Raw genomic sequence first — 14,667 nt, forward strand, 5'->3', positions numbered from 1 at the left:
ATTATGAAGAAAGATTCCAGCTTAGATACAAAAGGGCCAGGTGCACACTTGATCCTGAATCACTGAAGCTAGTCCTACTCTAAGGGGTAAGGGAAGATCTTCTGGATACCTTAAACCTACTTGTAGGAGGGGCATCTACCAACTACCCTATGAAGATATCAAGACTGTCTTTAGGAATCATTCTAGAGCAGCTAGGAAAAAGGGTATGGGTAGTCAACCAATGGCCAACCCATCATCTTCCAACACATCCATAAAAGGTGAAATTGGAAATATTGTAGAATATTTCAAGATTGAAATGTTGCAAACCCTTGCCCTACAGATGGGCACTATGCAGATCAAGAGAAATAAGGAGGAATCAGAGAGAGCATTAGCCATCTTCTACCCTAGATGCACAAGGAGGCACCCTAGGAATGAATATCCACTAAACCTAATTGAAATTTGCTTGGTCTATGAAGAAAACTGTAGTTTATGCAAGTTATAAAACAAGAAAGAAATGAAACTGATAGGAAACTGAATACAACCACACACGTAATAACTCAAGATTTACATGGTAAAACCCTAATAGAGTGTCAAGGAAACATCCACGGGGAAAGGGATTGGAATCTCTATTTTATCAATAAAAATTCTCCTTACAATAGTTCGAGCATTCATCAGTTTTATATAAGCCTCCTCAGTTACATAACCGATGTTTCGATATAAAACTAACTTGTTAATAACTAATACATTTTACCCAAATTTACATAATTAGTTGTCAATTTCCAACAAACTCCACCTTGACAACAATTTTCCTAATCCCTTGCCCATGCCCATTCATCATCCTTTCTACAAGCCAAGAGAAGCTAAACACCATCGCAACTTCTCTACTGTAATTGGCTTTGTGAATATGTTTGCACAATTCTCTTGCGTATGGACCTTTTGAAGAGCTACTTTTCCGCCATCGATCACATGTCTCGGAAAATGATACCTTACATCAATGTTCTTGGTTCTACTGTGATAATCAGGATTTGTAGCCAAGTGAATAGCACTTTGATTGTCACAAAGTACATTCACTTTCTCCTGCATCCTTCTAATCTCATCAAGTAGACCCTTTAACAATATTGCTTCTTTACTGGCATCTGAAGTAGCTATATATTCTGCATAAGTAGTGGATAACACAACTATTTCTTGAAGCTTTGACATCCAACTAATTGCTCCACCTGCAAGAGTAAAGACATAACCTATAGTATATCTTCTTTTTTCCAAATCACCTGCATAATCAACATCTACATATCCGTAGACTGATCCTTCACTACCATTAAAGATGATGCAATCGTCACTTGTGCCTCTTAGATATCGAAGCACCCATTTCACTGCTCGCCAATGTTCTTCACCTAGATTTTCCATGAACCTGCTGAAAAATCCAACTACATGTGAAATGTCAGGTCTTGTAGATACCATTGCATATATTAAGTTGCCTACAGCATTTGCATATGGTACATGAGACATATACTACTTTTCTTCATCAGTTCTAGGACTCAAAACCGAAGAAAGATTAAAGTCGGAAGCTAATGGAACATTAACAGGTTTCACATTGTTCATACAAAAAATTTCAAGTACTTTCTCCACATACTTCTACTGTGATAACCAAATCTTACCATTTTTCCTATCTCTATGTATCTCCATGCCCAAGACATGTTTTGCTGCTCCAAGATCCTTCATATCAGACGTCCTAGAGAGCTGAGCCTTTAACCTATTGATCTCTTCCATGCTTTTTCTTGCAATAAGCATATCATCAACATACAAAGCTAAGATAATGAATATGCCATTGAAACTTTTGAAGTATACACAATGATCATACTCATTTCTAATAAAGTTCCGTCTCACCATGAAGGTGTCAGACTTCTTGTACCATTATCTGGGAGACTGCCTCAGACCATACAATGATTTCCAGAGCTTTCAAACTAATCTTCTGTTGTGACCTTGTACAAAACCTTCTAGTTGTTCCATATATAACTCTTCATTCAAATCACCATGTAGAAAAGTTGTTTTAACATCTAACTGTTCTAACTCAAGGTTAAGTAATACAATTAGTGCCAACACAGTACAAATAGAAACAAGTTTTACAACTGGTGAAAAAATCTCATGAAAGGCGATAACTTCAACTTGAGAATACCCTTTTTCTACTAGTCTTGCCTTATACCTTTCGATACTTCCATCAACTTTTTGTTTCAGTTTGAAGACCCATTTGCATCCAACAACACTTCTTCCTTCAGGAAGTTCTACAAGATCCCAGGTATTATTCTTGGCTAAGGAATCCATTTCTTCTTCCATAGCCGTTTTCCATTTTTCACTATCCATATCATCTACTGCTTTGTGATAACAAGAAGGTTCCCCATATTCAATAATCAAAGCAAAAGATGAAACAGAATCTTCATACCTTTTGGGAGTTTTTCTTTCCCTTGTAGACCTTCTTAGAGTGACTGGTTGCTGAACTGGTTCAAAAACTTGAACTAGTTCAGAAACTTCAACAACTTCCTTTGTATCTTCAACACCTTTTTCTCTAGAAGTTTCTTCTTCCTTTTGACTGTCACCAAAAAATCTAGCCTCCAACTGAACTTGTTGATTTGGCGATACCTGTTCCTGTTCAATTCTTTCAACATTTGATTTTAAAAGAGAAGATTCATCAAATGTTACATCTCTACTAATGACTATCTTCTGCGATGTAGGATCCCACAACCTGTATCCTTTCACTGCATAGTCATCCCCAACAAAGCCATAACATTTCGATTTTGGATCTAATTTTGAACGCTAATTTTTAGGAATAAGAGAATAAGCATCATAGCCAAATATCCTTAAATGTGAATAATAAAAAGACTGACCTGTCCAAACTTCTTCAGGAATTTTACAATTAATTGCTACTGAAGGTGATTTGTTAACTAAATAACAAGCAATGGGTACAGCTTCTGCCCACAACTCCTTTTGCAAGTTAGCATTGTTGATCATGCTTCTGGCTCTTTCCATAAGAGTCTGATTCATACGTTTAGCAAGACCATTTTGCTGATGAGTATAAACAACAATTTTGTGTCTAACAATTCCTTCATCCTTACAATATTGTTCAAATTCTATTAAAGAAAATTCACCACCATTGTCAGTTCTTAAACATTTAATTGATTTGCTTGTTCTTTTCTCTATCATTGCTTTAAATTATTTAAAGACATTGAATACATCATCTTTCTTTTTTAGAATAAATACCCAAACTTTATAGGAGAAATCATCAATAAACGTTAAAAAATATAGAGCACCTCCATATGATACAATAGGAAATGGTCCCCACAGATCAGAATGAATATAGTCTAAAATATCTTTACTATAATGATCTCCAGTTTTAAATCTCTGTTTACACTATTTTCCATACACACAATGTTTACAAAAATCCAACTTCAAAGATTTCAGATCGGGAAGAGATTTACATTTCATCGGTATCTGAAGACCTTTCTCACTCATGTGACCCAATCGTTGATTCCATAGGCGAGTACCTGCTTCTTCCTTTTCTAACACAATTGTTGCTTCACTGATATGAGTGCTTCCTTTGAGTATGTAAAGAACATTTTTTGATTTCATAACAACTAGGGCGCCTTTAAAGACTTTCAGCATGCCATTCTAACCTATAAACTTATAACCATCCGAATCCAACACTCCCAAAGAAATCAAATCTTTCTTGAAATCAGGTACATGTCTAACACTAGCTAATGTTCTAATTGTGTTATCATACATTTTAATCCTGATATTTCCCATCCCAACAGTCTAACATGATACATTATTACCCATAAACATAGAGCTACCATTTACATTTTCATATGAAGTAAACCAATTTCTGTGTAGACACATGTGATGAGAAGCACCAGAGTCTAACAGCCAGCTTTCAACACCCTGAGAGACATTACATGAAGTTTCATCTAGCATACATAACTCTTCAGCAGATAAAACTTCGCCTATCATACCTTAATCAACCTGATTTTCTTCCTTCTTCGGGTTATCAGACTCTTGTCGTTTCCAACAGTCTTTCTTCAGGTAGCTAATTTTATTGCAGTGCCAACATTTTTCCTTACACTTCTTTCCCTTTGATTTAGATCTAGAAGACCCCCTTGTTTTATCTCCTCTTTCCTTTGACCGTCCTCTAGCTATCATGACTTCTGATGTAGCTGTTTCATTACTGGATTTCCTTCGTACTTCTTCAGACAAGAGAGCTCCCACAACTGATTCAAATTTCAAAGAATTAGTGGTGCTCAAACTAATTGAAGTTACGAAGTGATCCCATGATTTGGGCAGAGAACACAACAAGGTTATATCTTTGTCTTCTTCCTAAATTTTAACTTCCATATCTGTTAATTGGCATATAAGTGTATTAAAAACATTCAAATTTTTTGCAATTTTTTGTTGGGTTGTGTTCTATTCTTTCCACGACTAGTACATGTAGTTAACCAAGGGATTAGAGGGGCGCGGAGCCCCCCCTTCGTTGCGCCAATTGTGTAGTGGGGGGGGGGGTCACATGGGGTTTGAGGCATACCCGTAACCCCAGTTTATGGGGTCTGGGGCAGCGCCCCAAAAAATTTTGGTTTTCGAATCTATGTTAGGTTGGGCAGACCCACCTCTGGTTTTTTGCATGATTTTCGCACATGTCTGTTGGACGCGATGGTTTTTGTTCCATGGCATTGGATGCTTCGGCATGTATAAATATGTATTATAACATTGAAAGGAACATAATGAGAAAAATCAACCTGGTAGTCCCAGTTTTGGGATCCAGGGGAAAATCTCTGTGTATATGTGTTTTATGTGTTATGCTCTCACATTGTTTATTTTCTGTGTTTTAGAATTCGTATGCAGGTAATTTATGTACGGGGTTAAAACCTACATTTGGTATCAGAGTTGTTTTGGCTTCAACGGGATGCCTTTGCCACTAAGGGGTTTTGCTTAGGCCTATAGTAGACCCTATTCAGTGGGAGATCTACGAGATCGATTCTCGTGGTGAAAGAAGATGGTGAGCAGTGGAAAGATAGAGATCGAGAAATTTAATGGTCATAGTTTTGAGTTGTGGAAACTTAAGAAGAAGGATCTGTTGGTGGATAAAGATCAGTGGATCATGGTAGATCCGAGTACTAAACCAACGGGAGTGTCCAATGAAGAATGGAAGAAGTTGGATCGAAAGGCAAAGAGCACAATACGATTATGTGTCTCAGATTCAGTATTGTTGAATGTATCAGGGGAAGCCACGGCGAAGGCTTTGTGGGACAAGTTAGGGACTTTGTACCAATCTGAGTCTCTGGTGAATAAATTGTTCCTCCGGAAAAAATTGTATAACCTGAGGATGAAAGATGGAGAATCGGTGACAAAGCATCTGAACGCATTTAATATTGTGGTAAGTCAGTTAGCATCTGTTGATATTAAAATTTTAGATGAAGATAAGTGCATTAGTTTGTTGTGTTCTCTACCAGATTCGTGGGATAGTCTGGTTATTACAATAGGTAGTAATGCAACTGCCTTGAAGTTTGATGAAATAGTCTCATCCTTGCTGATGAAGGAGATGTGACGGAAAAATATGGAGAGCCAGAATGGTGATGCCTTGTATGTACGAGGACGGTCACAGAACAGAAACAAAAATAATTCATCGAGTGGGAGATCTAAATCTCTAAATCTCCAGAAAAACCTGTAAAGGTGGTGTGCTGGAAATGCAGAAGGAAGAGCACTACAAAAAGGATTGTAAATCTAAAGATCTTGATAAAGGAAAGGGATTTGATGATGCTCCTTCTACAGAGGTGAAAACCACCTCAGAAGAAGGTGGGGATATGTACTTGGCTTCTTCAAGTACACATGTAGATCACGAGGCATGGTTGATTGACTCAAGTGCATCCTTTCACTTCACTTCCCATAGAGAGTGGTTCTACGAGTATGAGAAATATGATGGTATTGATGTCTTCTTGGGGGATGACAAGAAGGCTAGAATCATTGGTCATGGAAAAGTAAAGTTGAAGTTGCAAGGTGGAAGGGTTAGAACACTTCCGAGTGTTCTGCATATCCCTGCATTGGCCAGATATCTGATTTTTGTAAGCAAGTTGGATGATGCAGGTGTAAAAATAGTGTTCGAGAAGGATACCTGCAAGATGGTTCAAGGAGCACTGGTATTGATGCGGGGAATTTGGATTGGAACTCTGTACAAGCTTCAAGGTAGCATGGTTGTTGATGGGTGCAACAGTTCTATGGTTCCTGAAAGTGGAGCAGAAAATCTAGTGGTATTTGGAGAGAAGACCATGCTGTGGCATCAAAGGCTTGGACATATTGGAGAGAAAGGCCTTCAAATACTTCATGGTAAAGGTATGCTAGAAGGTATGAGTAATAGGAATCTAGATTTTGATTTCTGTAAAAATTGTGTATATGGGAAGCAGAATAGGGTGAGTTTCCCCTTTTGTGGTAAGAGGGCGAAACATCTATTAGAGCTTGTGCATAGTGATGTCTTTGGACCTATGAAGTTTCCATCACTAGGTAAGTCTGTGTACTATGTATCATTTATAGATGACTTCTCAAGGAATACATGGATATATTTCCTTAAGAAGAAATCTGAATTCTTTGACAGGTTTAAAGAATTCAAGGCTCTGGTGGAAAACCAGAGAGAGAAGAAGATAAAGGTGCTGGGGACAGATAACAGTGGAGAGTTTTGCAGTAAGGAATTTGAAGAATTCTGTAAGAAGTGTGGTATAGCATGATAGAAGACTACTCCATATACACCTCAGCAAAATGGAGTTGCAAAAAGAATGAACGAGACGTTTATGGAAAGGGCAAGAAGCATGCTCAGTGGTGCCAGGTTAGGATAGGAATTCTGGGCAGAGGCAGTGGAGAGAGCTTGTTACCTAGTTAATAGATCACCTTCATTAGCTTTGGAGGATAAAACTCCACAAGAGGTATGGACTAGTAAGAAACCCTCTCTTTCACATCTGAGGGTATTTGGATGCGATGCATATGTACATGTTCCAAAGGAGAAATGAACCAAGTTGGATAGTAAATCTAAAAAGTGCATCTTTATTGGGTGTAAGGATGGCTTAAAGGGTTATAAGCTTTCGAACCCAGTAACAAGGAAGGTTGTGTACAGCAGAGATGTGGTGTTCAGAGAGGTGAAAGATGTTAGTAAACATGAAGATAGAGTTTAACGTAAAGGAGGAAGAATCAGACTCTACAACAGAGGAGGAATCAGAAGATGAAGAGCCACAAACTCCAGGTGTGAGAAGATTAGTTCGAGAAAGAAGGCAGCTAGAAAGGTATAGTCCATCTTCTTTCTATTCAAATTTTTCCTTATCTATCACTGATGATGATCCCAGAACTGTGAAAGAAGAAGTAGATTCATAGGATGGAAAACTCTGGAAAGAGGCCATGGTTGATGAAATGGTATCGTGCACAAAAATGAGGCTTGGGATCTGGTGGATTTGCCGGCTGGAAGGAAACCCATTGGAAACAAATGGGTGTTCAAGAAGAAGATAAATGCAGAAGGAAAGGTGGAGAAATACAAAGCTTAGTTGGTAGCAAAAGGTTATTTCCAGGTGCTGGGAATTGATTTTGGTGATGTTTCTTCTCTTGTTGCCAAGGTAACTTCTATTAAATTACTTTTATCTATTGCTACTGCTTTTTATTTTGAGGTAGAACAGATGGATGTGAAGACAACGTTTCTTCACGGGGATCTGGAAGAGGAAATCTACATGAAGCAACATGAAGGCTTTGCGGTGAAGGGTGAGAAAGTATTGGTATGCAAGTTAAAGAAGTCTCTGTATGGGTTAAAACAGTCACCAAGGATGTGGTATCAGAAATTTGATACATTTATACGGGGACTTGGCTTCACCAGAAGTAAAGAAGATCACTGTGTGTATTTTAAATTAATTGGTGATTGTGTTATTTATTTGGTATTGTATGTGGATGATATGTTGCTCGTTGGAAATGACAAAGAAATTATCCAGGATTTGAAGACCAAATTGTCCTCCAAATTCGACATGAAATATCTTGGTGTTGTAAACTATAATTTGGGCATGGAAATTAAAATAGATCGAGCAAAGAGGAAGCTCTAGTTAAACCAAGGAAGTATTCCGAGACAATATTGCAGAGGTTTAATATGTAGGATAGTAAACTGGTGAAGGTTCCTATTCCTGTAGGTGTGAGGTTATTTACTAAACAGTGTCCCAAGACACAAGAAGAGGGAGAGGACATGTCTCGTGTTCCATATGCAAGTGTAGTCAGTAGCCTGATGTATTCGATGGTCTGTACTAGACTAGACATTGCACATGCAGTGGGAGTATTGAGCAGGTTTATGTCAAAACTAGGGAAGGAGCACTGGACAGCAGTGAAGCATGTTTTTAGGTATTTGTGTGGCACTAGTGATTATGGTTTTTGCTACCAAGGAAGACCAGGATTGGATGGAATTTTGGATATTCGTGGCTTTGTTGATGTACATTGGGCTGGAGATCTGGATCAGAGAAGATCTACAAGTGGGTATGTGTTTAACCTATTTGGAGGTGCAGTCAGTTGGATGAGTAAGAAACAATCTGTAGTGGCACTATCCACTATGGAGGCAAAATACATGGTAGCCACTCATGCAAGCAAGGAAGCAGTTTGGTTGCAGAGATTGTGTTAAAGTATGGGGTTAGTATAAGGAGCTATAAGGATAGACTGTGACAGCCAAAGTGCAATTTTCTTGGCAAAGAACCCCGCATATCATTCAAAGACAAAGCAAATTGATGTTTAGTATCACTTTGTGAGGGATATGATAGAGGACAAAAAGGTGTTGCTCGTAAAGGTGGAAACTTTGAAGAATACTGTGGATGCATTGACAAAATCTGTAATCTCTAAGAAGTTCTCTTAGTGTAGAGAGACAATGGGCATTTCAGGGCAGGAAAAATGACTAAGCTCTCTTGTGCCCCCTATGGAAAGAAAACAACAAGTGGGAGAATGTTGGGTTGTGTTATATTCTTTCCACAACTAGCCCATGTAGTTAACCGAGGGGTTAGAGGGGGGTGGAGCCCCCCCTTCGTTGCACCGATTATGTAGTCGGGGGGGGTGTCACATGGGGTTTGAGGCATACTCATAACCCCACTTTATGGGGTCTAGGGCAGCACCCCGGAAAATTTTGGTTTTTGAACCTACGTTAGGTTGGGCGGACCCACCTATGGTTTTGTGCATGATTTTCGCACATGTTTTTTGGACACGATGGTTTTCGGTCCATTGTATTGGACGCGACGGTTTTCGGTCCACGGTATTGGATGCTTTAGCATGTATAAATATGTATTATAAGATTGAAAGGAACATAATGAGAAAAATCAAGCTGGTAGTCCCGGTTTTGGGATCCAGGGGAAAATCTCTGTGTATATGCGTTTTATGTGTTATGCTCTCGTATTGTTTATTTTCTATGTTTTAGAATTCGTATGCAGGTAATTTCTGTATGGGGTTAAAACCTACACTTTTGAACCCTCCTTCATTCAAAGAATGTACAGTTGTCTTTTCAAATAAATTCTATTGGTTAACGACTTTGTCATATATAGTTTTTCCAGTTTTTCCCATAAACTTGAAGTTGTACTCTCTTCAACAATGTTAAAGAGAACTTTATCTGCCAGGAATAACCTGATGGTACTGAGAGCTCGGGTATCCAAGTCCTCCTAGTCCAAATCAGTCATGGTTGTAGGCTTCTTATTTGCCCCATCCAATGCCTTGTGCAACACTTGTTGCACCAACAAATCCCTAACTTTCAGTTTCGAAAGAGCAAAGTTGCTCTTGCCAGTGAATTTCTCCACCTCAAAATTTGCATTCGACATTTTGACCATTTCTTTCTAATTTTCTTCTATACTATACTTCTAGGGTTAAGTTTCACCATGATTTGCTCACCACAATCTGCTAGCAACTAGGGTTTCTTTCTTTTCAACAAAAAAAAAACTAATTTTGTTGTCCCCTTTTTTAAAACCTTGACATTTGTCTTCAACTAGGGTTTTTTAACAAAGAAAACTAATCTTGTTGTTCCTTCAAATTAATGATAAACCCTTTGTTCTTCTTTCGTTCAAAAAAACCCTTTGTTTTCCTTTCCTTCAAATTTTAATGAAGAAACCTGCTTTTCTTTCCTTCAAATTTTAATGAATTTTTGGAAAAATTTCCTGGGAAAAAAATTGCTATCAAATTATTTAAAAAATACCCAAACTTATTCTACTGATTGAATTCCTCTGGCAATACCCGTGGTTTCTTTAATTTCTGGTTTCCTTGCTCTGGTCAATGCAGACGCAGAGAGAAACCAGCACTGGGGGCGCGCAGAGAACGGTTCTGCTTGATCACGCAGGGTCTTCTAGCAGTTTGAATCAGCTTCCTTAACCACGCAGAGAATGGATCTGGTTAATAAGCAATAACATGAAGCAATGAGCCTCCATGCTCCACACTGCAATGAGCCTCCATGCCACACAGCAATGAGTCTCCACGATCTCCATGCAACAGGTTCTTCTTGTATTCATGCAGTAACGAGCTTCTGCTTGCCTTCATGCAGCAATGAGCCTCCATGATTTTTTGCTCTGGTCCACACGCAGATTGCCGTTTTTTTTTCACACACAGATTGCTAACTCAACTCAACTCACTAGCTCTGATACCCATTGTAGCTTATGGAAGTTACAAAACAAGAAAGAAATGAAACTGATAGGAAACTAAATACAACCACACAAGTAATAAATCAGGATTGACGTGGTAAAACCCTGACAGAGTGTCAAGGAAACATCCACGGGGCAAGGGATCAGAATCTCTATTCGATCAATAAAATTTCTCCTTACAATAGTTCGAGCATTCATCAGTTTTATATGAGCCTCCTCAGTTACATAACCGATGTTTCGGTATAAAACTAACTTGTTAATAACTAATACATTTTACCTAAATTTACATAATTAGGTATCAATTTCCATCAAAAACCACTCCATAGACAAGTGCCCTTCTCTTCCTGGACTAAAATTTGTGTATCAAGGAACTGAAGGGGGTACTGAGTAGCTCTGCTACATAAATCAAAGGAGACCCCATGGACCTCAGCCATACCAATAGGGAATCAAGGGTCATCCTATGAATATTACAACCTTAACTAGAACACATCCATTCCCTGCTGAGGGGGCCTGTTCATCCCTTGTGGTCTACACCTCCTCCTTGGTCTTTTGCACCTCAATATCATTCCCAGCTGACCAACCATTCATTTCAGCCATATACTCCGCCACAGCCTCAGTGGAATGCACCACCCTAGGTGTGGAGGCCCCCATACAACAATGCTCCAACTTTATTGCCTTTACCTCCTACTCAACCACATATTTTACACCCTCCTCCACCTAAACAACCTCTTATGCCTGCCCAGCCAAATCCAAACCCGAACAACAAACAGACACAACAAGTGTACAGTGGAGAGACATCTTATCCTACTTATGCTGTGGAGATTCAGGAAATCAACATAAAATTTGGGAGAGTACTCCTCGACAACCAACCTCCACCTCCACCTAGGGAGAGTAAGGAGGAAAGAGAGAAAAGAATGCCTAGAGTGAATCCACCACCCTTTCCTGAAAGATTAACTCATCCAATCCAACCTACCCTAGAAGAGAATGAACTTCTGGGTCAATTAAAAAATCTATGTGTCAAAATTCCACTTCTTCAAGCCATCAAGGATGTACCTATTTACAACAATTTGATTAAAGAGAAGTGTTTCAAACATCCAGGGAGGCGAAAAAGAGACACCCCTACCATTAATTTCATTGGATAATTGTTTGACTTAATGTTGGGGTAGGTAATTTTCCCAAAGTATTCGGACCCTAGAAGCCCTGTAGTAGATGTGGACATCAATGGCACCATTGCCCCACACAATTTGATTGATCTTGGGGCTTCCATTAATGTAATGACTAAGGACACCATGCTCAAGCTCAATCTACAGGGTTCATTAAGAAAGACCACAACGGCCTTGCAACTTGTAGATCATTCCACAGTAACCCCTGAGGGGATTGTTAAGGATGTGATGGTCTTCACTAAATCTTGGGAGTACCCTGCCAACTTCCTAGTTCTCTAGCCTAAGGCCAAGCATACTGGTTATACTCTCATACTAGGGAGGCCTTGGTTAGTGACTATCGATGCCTACATTAGCTACAGGGCTAGAAATATGACTATAAAAAATGGGCCTCTGTCCAAGAATTTAGTCTTGTACCCTCCTGCTCAACCATCTCTAGAACATGACTTACATTTATTGCTAGAAGAGGTGGAAGAAGATGAAATCTACTTAGCCCAACTCTATACCTTAGAAAAATCCATGGGAGGAGGACAACTGGATGAGGATGATTTGATTGAACACACTCCAAAGTCCAACTCCAAGCACCTTGTCCTTAGAGGAAGTAGTAAAGGAAACCAAGAGCAACCATCAGATTGATCTATGCTTAGCTAATTCAAACCCTACCCATGTCAAAACAATAGAATTTAGCCCTGAAAGAACTTTGAAAATCAACCCCTGTCTTTCTGTACACCAAGAAGAAAAGTTGTGCAACGTGCTAAAGGAAAATATGGATTCCTTTGCTCGGAGTTACAAGGAAATGAAGGGAGTGCACCCCTTGATGTGTACTCGCCACATTTACATCGAAGAAGGTTGCAAACCAGTCCAACCACCCCAAAGGAGAATGAATCCAACTCTCAAGGATATAGTCAAAGAGGAACTACAATATTAGCCCAGAAGACCAGGATAAAACTACCTTCACCTATCCTTGGGGTAATTTCACTTATAGGGTCCTTCCTTTTGGCCTATGCAATTCCCCTACCACTTTCCAGAGGGTAGTCTTGAGTATACTTGTCGAGCTAGTCCATGATGCAGTAGAAATTTATAAGGATGATTTTACACCCTATGGGTGTGATTTCCAGGAGGCTCTGTCCAACTTGGGTAAGGTGTTGAACAAATGCATTGAAATGAACCCGTCCCTTAGTCCAGAAAAATGTGAGTTCTTAATGACTATAGGGACTGTTATAGGTCATTCAATATCCTAGAAAGGACTGTGGCTGGACCCAAATAAGATAGCCATCATCCAAAGGATCTCACCTCTGCAAAAACAAATGGATTTCAGAAGTTTTCTAGGTTTATATGGATACTATCGGAGATTTATAAAAGATTTCAGCAAGTTAGCTTCTCCTTTATTTGGGTTGTTGGCCAAATACTTTGAATTTTTATGGTCTGAAAGTTATCAAGAGGACTTGGACACCCTAAAGGACAAGTTGACCACTACACCTATTCTCTGAGGCCCACATTGGGCCCTTCCTTTCCATATAGATGTTGATGCCTCTCACAAGCCATAGGAGCAACCCTCGGCGAGATGGATGACATGTTACCTTATGCCATTTACTTCATTAGTAATAATATGTAAAAGGTCGAACTGAACTACACAGTGACTGAAAAGGAGTTCCTAGTTGTTGAACAAATTTAGGAATTACATTATAGGTTGCCAAACATTTGTACACATAGACTAGGCTGAAATTAAATACTTGATGAATAAACCCGATGTAAATGCCTGGATTATTAGATGGTTACTTTTATTTCAACAGTTTAATCTAACCATTATTGATAAGTCTGGTAAGGAGAATGATGTTTGCAAATTTTTTATCCATATTAACTTTGCCTATAGGGGAGGAAGGAATGGTTGATGATCAGATACTGGATGAACACTTATTCACCATTTTAGTTATCTCTCCATGGTTTTCTAACATATAAAATTACTTGGTGTCTACACAATTTCCATCGAATTTGTCCTCCAAAGAGAAAAGTAACATTGTGAGGAAGAGCGCCCCATTCACTTGGATTGGGGGCAACCTCTTCAAACTAGGCCCAGATCAAATTCTGAGAAGATGTGTCAGGGATGAGGAATTCTTTGACATCCTTCTGACCTGTCATGATGGGCCTTGTGGAGGTCCCTTTGTAGCCAGAAGTATAACATTCAAGGTGCTACAAGCTGGTTACTACTGGCCCACTCTTCACCAGGATGTGAGGAGGTACAATAGTTAGTGTGATCGGTGCCAAAGGATGGGGAAACCTACCCCAAGGGATGAAATGCCTCTACAGCTTCAAGTGAATTTCAAGCCATTTGGAAAGTGGGGCGTGGATTTCATTGGACCCATTGACACTCCATCTAGGCAAAAGGAGTACGTCATTGTGTGCACTGACTATTTAACCAAGTGGGTTGAAGCCAAGGCCATCAAAGCAGCAACAAAGGAGAATGTGGTTGAGTTCTTAAGGGAAAATGTATTTTATAAGTTTGGGTACCCTAGACAACTGGTCATTGATCAAGGGAGCTAGTTTACACCTCACATGATTGAAAATTTGTTAAGCCAACACAAGATCAAGAACAGAACATCCACTCCTTACCACCCACAAGCTAATGGGAAAGTGGAGGTGACCAATAGACTGTTGGAGGGAATTTTGACCAAAGTGATTACTAGTAGTAGAAAGTGTTGGGCAGATAGATTAGTTGAGGCCACTTGGGCCTACAATACCACCTAGAAGACCACCACTGGATTCACTACTTATGAGTTGGTCTATGGGAAGAAGGCCCTATTATCCATTGAATTTGAATACAACGCCTTAAGAATGGCAGTACAATTGGATCTAGCTCTCACCAGGGCACAACAAGA

This window comes from Pinus tabuliformis, chromosome 4_1, assembly GCF_031772625.1.
Source record: "Pinus tabuliformis cultivar Carrire ecotype Pingquan chromosome 4_1, CPIR1, whole genome shotgun sequence".
In the NCBI taxonomy this organism is placed as follows: Eukaryota; Viridiplantae; Streptophyta; class Pinopsida; order Pinales; family Pinaceae; genus Pinus; species Pinus tabuliformis.